The 10,917-nt window shown below is 47.9% G+C and overlaps 2 pseudogenes; one reads left to right on the top strand and one right to left on the bottom strand.

Annotated features, from left to right (window-relative positions):
- Positions 1 to 2,291: 2,291 nt before the first annotated feature.
- Positions 2,292 to 4,178, top strand: LOC141981636 (uncharacterized; annotated as a pseudogene).
- Positions 4,179 to 9,432: 5,254 nt separating this feature from the next.
- LOC141981635 (C-C chemokine receptor type 8-like) lies at positions 9,433 to 10,500 on the bottom strand (annotated as a pseudogene).
- Positions 10,501 to 10,917: the final 417 nt, after the last annotated feature.

The following is a 10,917-nucleotide window of genomic DNA, read 5'->3' as shown; positions in this document are numbered from 1 at the left end:
CCTTTTCTTTCCCATCTCATCCCCTCCCAACTGCCCATCACCCTCTCCTCACTCACACATTCCCCTCCCCTGCCCGAATCCACCTCCCTTCCTTCCACACTGCCTTTTCCCCCCACCCCCGTCAACTCCCCCTTCCCTCATTTCCCCCACCCTCCCTTACCCAGCCCCACTGCTGGCACTCACTGTTGCACATAAAACAGGAAGGCTCCCAGCACACAGAAGGGGACCATGACTGGCGCTAGGACTCAGAAGGTGGCATTCAGCTGCAGAGTCAGTGAAGCCAAGACACAGCCTCCTTCAGCTGGGCAGTTCTGTGCTTGCAGACATGAGGTGGGCAGTGGCATGTAACTTAGTGTGGCCTTCCATGCCTCACACCTCTACTGGGAGGGCAATCCCCCCCAAAAAACTGCGCCCATGGTCATCTCCCCTCCCCATGTGGCTTCCCTTTGCTTCACTGCTGTTTTCTGCAGGGAAGCACAGGAACTCTGCAGGGGGAGGGAAGCGTTTTCTGCGGGCGTGTGATCCCGCAGAATTCCCCCAGGAGTGACACAGGAATCTCATTATATACACATCCAATCCACGATCTGCAAACGTGGTGAACAATACAATGGCTTCGGATGCAGATAACCATGGATTTCCAGGGCTCTACTTGTTCCATCTCTTCAGGTGGGCAGAATTCAATGACTGTTAGTGCCTTCGCTGCATCTGGATCACCGCTCTTCTCAGGCTCATTGCAGGGTACTTCTGTATTCAGCTGCCAGCAAGGAGAAGAGACCTTGCGATAGCCACAGAACGTATTTTATGGCAGTTTTAATAAGAAGGTGAACAAGGCAGTCATAGTTTTCTGAGATCGGCTTAATATGATGTATCCTGTCTTCAGTTTCTACGGTATATGCAACCCAGTTCACTTTGCGGAAATTCCAGTGCGGTTTCAAGCGTTGATTTAGTCAGCAGAACTCCAAAGCCAACATGTAGAATAATGGGGCAGTGTCAGCTGCAAGGAAAGTTTCCAAGCACTATTCGTGAATCTCACAGAAGTACCTTGTAATTGTCTTTCCTCAGAAAACAGAGGTCAGGGTTATGTTCAGTATTCTGTCTGCCTGAGCAAAAAGTCCCAGGCTGTGTAGGTGGACGCCTATGAACGTGGCCGAATCTGTGACTGGGGTGGGTGAAAGAAGCATCAATATTGCTGCCATCTACCTTGGCCCTCGGGGGGCATGATGGGTAATTATGCCTGTTGTTATGAAAAGGAACTTATGGAATTACCCTTCTGCCAGGTGGAGCCAGAAGCAACCAGGGCTGGGTTCAATATCTAAGGGGTTCTTTCCATTGATACAACACAGAACTGGCTCGAGCCCTCACCCAGTTACCTGGGAAATTTACATACCACCCCTGGGCGCCTCTGAGAGGCAATACTTCCCCACTCGCAAGCAGAATCTGAGTGTAGAAAAGAAACTGTTAATAAAAGGAGGGAAGTAACTCGGCGTTAATTTGGGGAAACACTGCGAACAGGGTTCATAAACATAAACCATGAGTAAAAGACCCACCCCCCAAGTAGTTTGGGCAGAGTCCTTTTCCCCACAGGTTCTTAAGTCCAGCAACCCAAAAGTCCCTTTCATGTGCCCAACCCTTCTCTGCACCCCACTCAAAGTTGCTGTCCTTGGCCAGTGCAGACCCAGAGTTCAGAGGTGCTTCTGCAGAGTTCACCTCCCTCCCTGGGTGGGGCAAAGAGGTACCTTACTTGCTCCGCTGCTCGGACACTCTCTCGCCGCCCCTCTCTGCCAGCCACCCTGCTGGCCGCTCATCGTGCCTCTCTGCTGTACCAGCCACTCGTTCACCAGCTGTCAGTCACCTTTGCTGCCACCTGCCTCTCTGCTGTGACCTCTGCACATCAGTCTCTTAGCCCTGGTCTACACTACGAGTTTAGGTCAGATTTAGCAGCGTTAGATCAGTTTAGCCCTGCACCCGTCCACACTATGAAGCCATTTTTTCAGACTTTAAGGGCTCTTAAAACCCGTTTCTGTACTCCTCCCCAACAAGTGGATTAGTACTAAAATCGACCTTGCTGGGTCCAATTTGGGGTAGTGTGGATGCAATTCAATGGTATTGGCCTCCAGGAGCTATCCCAGAGTGCTCCATTGTGACCCCTCTGGACAGCACTCTCAACTCAGATGCACTGGCCAGGTAGATAGGAAAAGCCCCGTGAACTTTTGAATTTCATTTCCTGTTTGGCCAGCGTGGCAAGCTGATCAGCACAGGTGACCATGCAGAGCTCATCAGTGGAGGTGACCATGCAGTCCCAGAATTGCAAAAGAGCTCCAGCATGGACCAAACGGGAGGTACTGGATCTGATCACTGTATGGGGAGATGAATCCGTGCTATCAGAACTCCGTTCGAAAAGACAAAATGCCAAAATATTTGAAAATCTCCAAGGGCATGAAGGACAGAGGCTATAACAGGGACCCACATCAGTGCTGCTTGAAACTTAAGGAGCTCAGGCAAGCCTACCAAAGAACCAGAGAGGCAAACGGCCGCTCTGAGTCGGAGTTCCAGACATGCCGCTTCTATGATGAGCTGCATGCCATTCTAGGGGGTGCCCCCTCAACGACCCCAGCCCTGTGCGTGGACTCAGTCAGTGGACTCTCACGCAACAAGGATGCGGATTTTGGGGATGAGGAAGATGAGGAGGAGGAGGAGGTTGAAGCACAGCAAGCAAGCGGAGAAACCGTTTTCCCTGACAGCCAGGAACTGTTTCTCACCCTGGATCTAGTACCCTCCCAACCCACCAAAGGCGGGCTCCTGGACCTAGAAGGCAGAGAAGGGACCTCTGGTGAGTGTACCTTTGTAAATATAATACACGGTTTAAAAGCAAGCGTGTTTAATGATTAATTTGCCCTGAAGACTTGGGATACATTTCAGCCAGTACAGCTACTGGAAAACTCTGTTAACATGTCTGGGGATGGAGCGGAAATCCTCCAGGGACATCTCAATGAAGCTCTCCTGGAGGTATTCCCAAAGTCTTTGCAAAAGGTTTCTGGGGAGGGCAGCCTTATTTCATCCTCCATGGTAGGACACTTTACCACGGCAGGCCAGCAGCATGTAGTCTGGAATCATTGCATAACAAAGCACGGCAGCATATGGTCCCGGTGTTTGCTGGCGTTCAAGCAACATCCATTCTTTATCTCTCTATGTTATCCTCAGGAGAGTGATATCATTCATGGTCACCTGATTGAAATAGGGGAATTTTATTAAGGGGACATTCAGAGGTGGCCATTCCGGCTGGGCTGTTTGCCTGTGGCTGAACAGAAATCATCCCCGCTGTTAGCCACGCGGTGGGGGAGGGGTGAAGCGATCATCCCAGAGAATTGTGGGGGGGAGGCGGTGGGGGTTTAGTTGGGTTTGTGCTGCACGTTAACCCAAAAACCGCAGCCCCTCCATTTAAATGGCCAACCCATTTTAAAGGGCCAACCCAATGGGTGCTTGGTATGTGAAATGGGGGTGCTGTTGAAACCATTCCCACATGTTAGGAAGGTTAAAGAAGCCATAAGACTGTGGCTTACCATTTCTGCATGCAAGCCGAAGTCTGTTGCCCGCCAACCCTGCGTGTGTAATCTCTCACACCATATCAGCAGGCCCTCGATATAAGAGGCAAAATGAGACCTTGTAAAGAAAGTACATGTGCTATGTAATGTTAACAGCTTGGTTCACCATGAAAGAGTCTACCCATTGTTCTCTAAAATGTCTCTTTTTAAAGACTAATCTCCCTTTTTTCCTTCCCGCAGTTGCAAATGTTTCAACGCTCCCCCTATCATCTCCGTCCCAGAGGCTATCGAAGATTAGAAGCCAAAAAAAACGCACTCACGATGAAATGTTCTCTGATCTCATGCAGGCCTCCCACGCTGAAAGAGCCCAACACAATGCATTGAGGGAGACAATGTCAGAGTTTAGGAAAGCACAAAATGAATGCAAGGACAGGAGGGATGAGTGAGAGGAAAGGAGGGATGAGCGAGAGGAGAGGTGGCGTCAGCGTGATGAGAGGAGGCAGGATGCAATGCTGAGGCTACTGGAGGATCAAACTGATATGCTCCGGTGTATGGTTGAGGTGCAGGAAAGGCAGCAGAAAAGACTGTCGCTACAGCCCCTGTGAAACCAACCGCCCTCCTCCCCAAGTTCCGTAGCCTTCTCACCCAGACACCCAAGAACGCGGTGGGGGGGGCCCTCCAAGCACCCAACCACTCCACCCCAGAGGACTGCCCAAGCAACAGAAGGCTGGCATTCAATAAGTTTTGAAGTGCAGTGTGGCCTTGTCCTTCCGTCCTTCCCACCCCTCCTGGGCTACCTTGGCAGTTATCCCCTCCTTTGTGTCACGAATTAATAAAGAATGCATGAATTTGAAATAGTGACTTTTTTGCCTCTGCAAGTGGTGATCAAAGCAGGGAGGGGAGGGCAGTTGGCTTACAGGGAAGTAGAGTGAACCAAGGGGGCAGGTTTTCATCAAGGAGAAACAAACAGAAGTGTCACACCGTAGCCTGGCCAGTCATGAAACTGGTTTTCAAAGCTTCTCTGATGCGCAGCACACCCTGCTGTGCTCTTCTAATCACCCTGGTGTCTGGCTGCATGTAATCATCGACCAGGCGATTTGCCTCAACCTCCCACCCTGCCATAAAGGTCTCCCCCTTACTCTCACAGATATTGTGGAGCACACAGCAAGCAGTAATAACTTCCCTTGGCAGTGCTTTGAAGTGCGAGCGTGGTCACGCGCGAGTGCTGGGAGAGAGCTCTCCCAGTGCTCCTGGTAATCCACCTCCACGAGGGGATTAGCTCAGAGTGCTGGGAGCGTGGCTCCAAGTGCTCATAGCCTGTCCACACTAGCGCTTTAAAGCGCTCAGACTTGCTGCACTCAGGGGGGGCGATAGGGAGCAAGTTAGAGCGCTATAAAATGTAAGTGTAGACAAGCCCTTAGTCAGGAAACATACTGCAGAGGTGTCTCATAGCTTTCTCCATCCTCCGATACCCCAAAGCACAGGTCTATGGGTAATCTTGGCTCTTCCCCAAACATCAAGAGATATGGGGTGACTCCTGTAGCTCGTTCTTCGTGGCATTGTGGGCATGCACCAAAAACGCTACATGCTAGCTCCAGGTTGCTTTCTGCTCTGGACATAAAGTCCCCAGCATATACAACAGAATCCAATTAAATCTCTCCAGCTGAGAGTTACCTTGTGGGTGGTGAGATGTTGTTCTGAACTTCTTAATTCCTGCCATCCTTTGCACCTCCTTCAGGAGGCAACCCTCAAAATCCCTTCCCTAGTCAGAGTGTGTCTGAAAAATATACACTGAAAAATATTTCTCCCACAACACTCGAGCAACAGTGGTGGCCCTCTGCTCACGTGTGGGATATGCCTGTGCATACCATGTGAAATGGTGTGGCAAGGCACCCTCTTGGTCTCATCAGCCTGTGCTGGTTTTAGGCTTGGTGAAAAACAGTCCCTCTTGGCTGCACAGGGACAGTCTTTTCTTTTCTTTTCTTTTCTTTTCTTTTCTTTTCTTTTCTTTTCTTTTCTTTTCTTTCTCTCTCACCCCTCTTCTCCCAACAGGGGAGGTTTTAAAAAGGTCTCAGGCAGCCCTTAGTTGGAATCAGCTGATCCCAATTGACTTCAGGTAACTCCCTCTCAGCTGATCCTAATTGATCTCTGATAACCCCTTCTCAGCTGAACCTGATTGACCTGTAGTCACCCCCCCCCAGTTGCGCTCTCAGAGCTGTGCCACTTAGACGGGACGAGGGCGCTGCGCCCCCGGCCACAGCGGGAAGGGGAAGCCCCAGCCCCGGGATGCTGAGCTGCCAGGGCCCAGCCGCTACCTGGGGAGGAGAGGGCACGTCCTGCCGGGGAGCTGGGGCTGTGCCGCCTCATCTGCACACGGGCTGCTGCGCTGCCTTGTGCCACCCCTTATATCGGGGCTTCCCTGCGCAGCCGGGTGGGGGAGGGGGTAAAGCCCCTGCAGGCGCTGAGAGAAGGTGACATCACTCCCTCCACTTCCAGCGCCGCCTGCGAGCCCCAGCCCCGCCTGAGCGTGGGGCAGCAAATTTTTTGCTTGGGGCGGCAAAAAACCTAGAGCCGGCCTGCCCCTGAGGGCTGGAGGCGGGGGAGAAAGGAGTAAGGACCGGTGCTCCCATGACTCCGGGTCAGTGTCCCCGTGTGGGTGCAGGAAAGGGGTACAGAAGGGGGGTACAGGGTGAGGGGTGCAGGTGGGGGTGAGTGGTCTCTGGCCACCCAACCAGTGTTTAATTTTTGCAGGAGCTTGCCTCTTTCATACACAGGCTATGAGCTGCACACAGCTGCTTTCCCTTTTTCAAGATCTTATATTCCCTCTCCCCTCTGTCTACAGAGAAAGGTTTCAGAGTGGCAGCCATGTTAGTCTGTATTCGCAAAAAGAAAAGGAGTACTTGTGGCACCTTAGAGACTAACCAATTTATCTGAGCATAAGCTTTCGTGAGCTACAGCTCCCTTCATCGGATGCATTCCAACACTCATGTGTTGGTCTATGTGACGCTTCTCTCTCTCTTTGGGGATGGGGGGCTTTGTTTCTCTTTGAAGTACATGCAGGACTACATTACCCATTACATCCCCATCCAATCAGCAAACATGGTGAACAATGCACTGTCCTCAGTAAGTTTTATATCACAATATATTAATATTAAGAAGTTGAGATAAAGTAATATGGTCACTTAATCCTTTTTAAAAAGGGGGGACATAGCAGTAGTATATTATCATATTCAACTTTACTTTTTAAACATTATTATCTATATTTATTTTATTGGTATTCACTGTTTGCATTTTGTGCAATTCACGTAAAAAACTGTGAGGAAAATAGATAACTTGTTGCTCAAGAAAACACCCAAATGTTAAAATGTTTGAGTCTCTCTCCAAGACTGACTGTTCCAGTGATCTATCTATCTATCTATCTGTGGTTTCCTGTTTGTGTCCCTACTCTGTTTTCTTCTGTCACAGGGAAAGAAATGCAATGATATTTTAAAATGAAAAATATGGCTTCTAATTTTGAATTATTGAACCAAATTAATCTTTGTGTAACACCGAGTGGCTGAGGGTTATTTCAGAGACAAATTTGATCCGTGTTTTGTTTTCTGTATAAGGTATGGCTGGTTTTAGTAAACCAAAGAGCCACCAATGTATGTTCCACTGAGGTGCCTTCTGATCTATGGGGATGGGGGAGCAAAAAATGAGAGAAAAATAGACTGTGTACTTTTAATGCCTTTCTATTTTTTTAATAAACTGGGAAAGGAAAGAGAACAGAAAGACAGTAGAGGAGATGACAGAGATGAACCAAAACAGAAACATAAATAAAGTGGCCCTTCCTTTTTTAAAGGTTTAGTACCACTCATATACAGTGTGTGATGAATGTTCAGTATGCCATTGAAATGCTGATTCTACCAGCCATGTGTATGTACCCTCTTTAAGACTTTAGAGCAGGGGTGGGCAAACTTTTTGGCCTGCGGGCCACATTGGGGTTGCAAAACTGTATTGAGGGCTGGGTAGGGAAGGCTGTGCTTCCCCAAACAGCCTGGCCCCTTCCCCCATCCGCTCCCTCCCACTTCTCACCTCCTGACTGCCCCCCTCAGAACCCCCAACCCATCCAACCCCGCCTGCTCCTTGTCCCCTGACCACCCCCTCCTGGGACCCCCACCTCTAACTGTCCCCCGGGACCCCACCCCCTATCCAACCCCACATGTTCCCTGTGCCCTGACCCCGCCCCCCCCCGAACCTCCGCCCCATCCAACCTCCTCCTGGCTCCCTGTCCCCTGACTGCCCTGACCCCTATGCACACCCCTGCCCCTAACCGCCCCCCAGGACCTGACTCCCCATCCAACCCCCACTGCTCCCTGTCCCCTGACTGCCCCGACCTCTATCCACACCCCCGCCCCCTGACAGCCCCCCCGAGACTCCCACGCTTATCAAACCGCCCCTTGCTCCCCGTCCCCTGACTGCCCTCGGGACCCCCTGCCCCTTATTCAATGCCCCTGCTCCCCGGCCCCTTACCATGCTGTTCAGAGCAGCAGGAGCTCGCAGCCGCACTGACTGGCCAGAGCCAGCCACACCACCCGCACTGTCCAGCAGGAGCAACGGGCCAGAGCGCTGGTGGCGCGGCAAGCTGAGGCTGCAGGGGAGGGAGGACAGCAGGGGAGGGGCTGGGGCTAGAACCTCAGAGTTACAAACACCTCGGGAATGGAGGTTGTTCATAACTCTGAACAAAAGGTTATGGGTGTTCTTTCAAAAGTTTACAACTGAACATTGACTTCATACAGCTTTGAAACTTTACTATGCAGAAGAAAAATGCTGCTATTAACCAACTTAATTTAAATGAAACAAGCACAGAAACATTTTCCTTGCCTTGTCAAATCTTTTTTTTAAAACTTTACTTCTGTTTTTTAATAATTTACGTTTAATACAGTACTGTGCTGTATTTGCTTTTTATTTTATTTTTTTGTCTCTGTGTCTGCCTTATTGCATACTTCTGCTCCCAAATGAGGTGTATGGTTGACCAGTCAGTTCATAAGTTTGGGGTTTGTAACTCTCAGTTTCTATTGTCCATGTTTAAGAAGAGCGGCTATTAAACTCAACCAGAAAAAACACAGTATACATCAGGAAACTTTTTTTTTTAAAAGCACCAGTGACAACGTACATTACTGTTAAATCCCAGTAGTTTGGGGAACATCTCAGTCTTTTGACTAACCAGGTGTTTAGATAATTGGAAGTGCTATTTTGAGGTGCACTGTCACTGATACAGAAATACAGGGAACACAGGGAGTAATGGTAAGCTTAGCGTCGTACTTTGTACTTTATTAAAAAGAGTAAAAAAATAACTTTATTGAGACCTGCTATAAAAAATACAAATCTGTTGATTAGAGCTTACAGATGCAAAGAGGCTAATTGAGAAGATGTGTGTGTGATGAACTAACACAGGGCTACCAGATGGACACACTGTAGATTTGGGTAATTAGGATTTTTGGATAAAGGGAATTTGGATAATTGGAATTATACTACAAAACCAAGCTCAGAAATTAGGTTGATAGTTACATGTCTTATACATGTCCATAGGTCCCTGAGCACTTGAGTGAGGGTTAGGATTAAAAATAATAATATTGATAACAGCCTGGTTCTCCTTGTAAGGTAGCATATTATATATATGAAGCTAAAATTGATATATTTAAGGACACTCAAATTATAACATTGTCTGAGCTTTTATACCACAGTCATTACTAGGGTAATAGAGAGCTTTAATTGAAAGCTAAGTCCTCCCAACTACAATGTGAAGTAATGTATTTACTGAGCTGCCTGGAGTATTTGCTTTCAAAGTCACTGATACTTATAACACATAAAATGCATGCTTGAATGGTTGTGTTTGCCCCATGCTATTTTACATGACAGGGTCAATCACAGAAGAATGTGAGGACTGGGTGCGCATGAAAGAGGTACTATAGTGACTCTGAAAGACATTGTGGTCTTTGCAAATCCATAAGAATCTTGCATGCTTTCTGAGTATTTCCTGAAGGTATTTCTTGAACTTTTCACCCACAAAAGCATAGATCACTGGGTTCAGGCAGCAGTGGATGAAGGAGATGGTTTCAGTCACCTGCAGGGCCAGGTCTAGGCTTTTGCTTGTCTCGCAGTCATCTATGATGTGCAGGCTTCGCAAAGAGTCTAGAAAAAGTGCAATGTTGAAGGGTGCCCAGAAGAGGAAAAACACAACCACAACAACGAAAACCAGCTTCATCGCTTTATACTTGTTTCGGTTCATGCCTCTCTGCAGATTTTTCAAGATGTGGGAGTAGCAGAAAATGAGAATGCCAAGTGGGATCAAGAGACCCAAAACGTTGACTTTAGAATTGGTTATAAGTTTCCAAGCAGCCCTATTATCCTGGTAATAAGGAGCACACTTCATAATGCCATCTTCATTCAGTTCTTGGATAAAGAAAATATTTGGTATTGAAGCTAAAATGGCCACTGATCAAACGGCAAGGCTTATAACAATGCTGAGCACGGTTGTTCGAACTTTCCGAGCATACACAGCATGGACGATAGCTAAGTACCTGTCTATGCTCATGAGGGTTATGAAGAATATGCTGCTGTAGAAGCCAATGTAGTAAACTCCACATATTGTTTTACACATTGCATTTCCAAACGTCCATTGGTCTGAAGCATAATGAGCCAGGAAGGGGAGGGATAAAACAAAAAGCAGGTCAGAGATGGCGAGGTTCAGCAAATACACATCAGTCATGCTGGTCAGTTTCTTGCAAACTATCAGAACGCAAATGACCAAGCTGTTTCCCACCAGGCCGAACACGAACACCACACAGTAAAGAAATGGAAAAAATTCTGGTCCAAAGATCTTGTTATTCTGTATGCTGCAGACGGAGCCCAACTCAGGATAATAATCATCATAAAAAGTGGAGAGAAGATTCGACTCAGTTGAATAATTCATCATGAGGTGACCTATTTAAGAACACAGAATTTAATACGATCCAACAATCCTATTTTTTAGTTAGTATCTAGGCACAATTCTGCCCTGATACCCCACACAACCCCACTGAAGTCAACAGGGTTGCACAGGCTGTAAAGGGGTAGAATTTGGTTCCGAGGACAGGCTAGCCTGTTCAGGTAAAAGAAAACTTTACCTTGTGACGTTATCTAATTGAAATATAATCATGCAAATCATTATTTCTACCACGGTTATATACTTGCAACAAATCTTAAAAAGAGTGTAACACATGGCCAGAAAGGGTTAAGCATCCTGCAGGCTACTTAACCCAACATCAGCCTGTAGAGACATGTTAGAAATGATAATTAAGGCCATTGGATGCTAGATAGGCTAGAACTTTGCAATGCAAACCTATCTTGTTAA

The sequence above is a fragment of the Natator depressus genome, chromosome 2, assembly GCF_965152275.1.
Source record: "Natator depressus isolate rNatDep1 chromosome 2, rNatDep2.hap1, whole genome shotgun sequence".
Classification (NCBI taxonomy): Eukaryota; Metazoa; Chordata; order Testudines; family Cheloniidae; genus Natator; species Natator depressus.
Note: the sequence above shows the minus strand (reverse complement) of the source record. Positions and strands in the feature narration are given on the sequence as shown.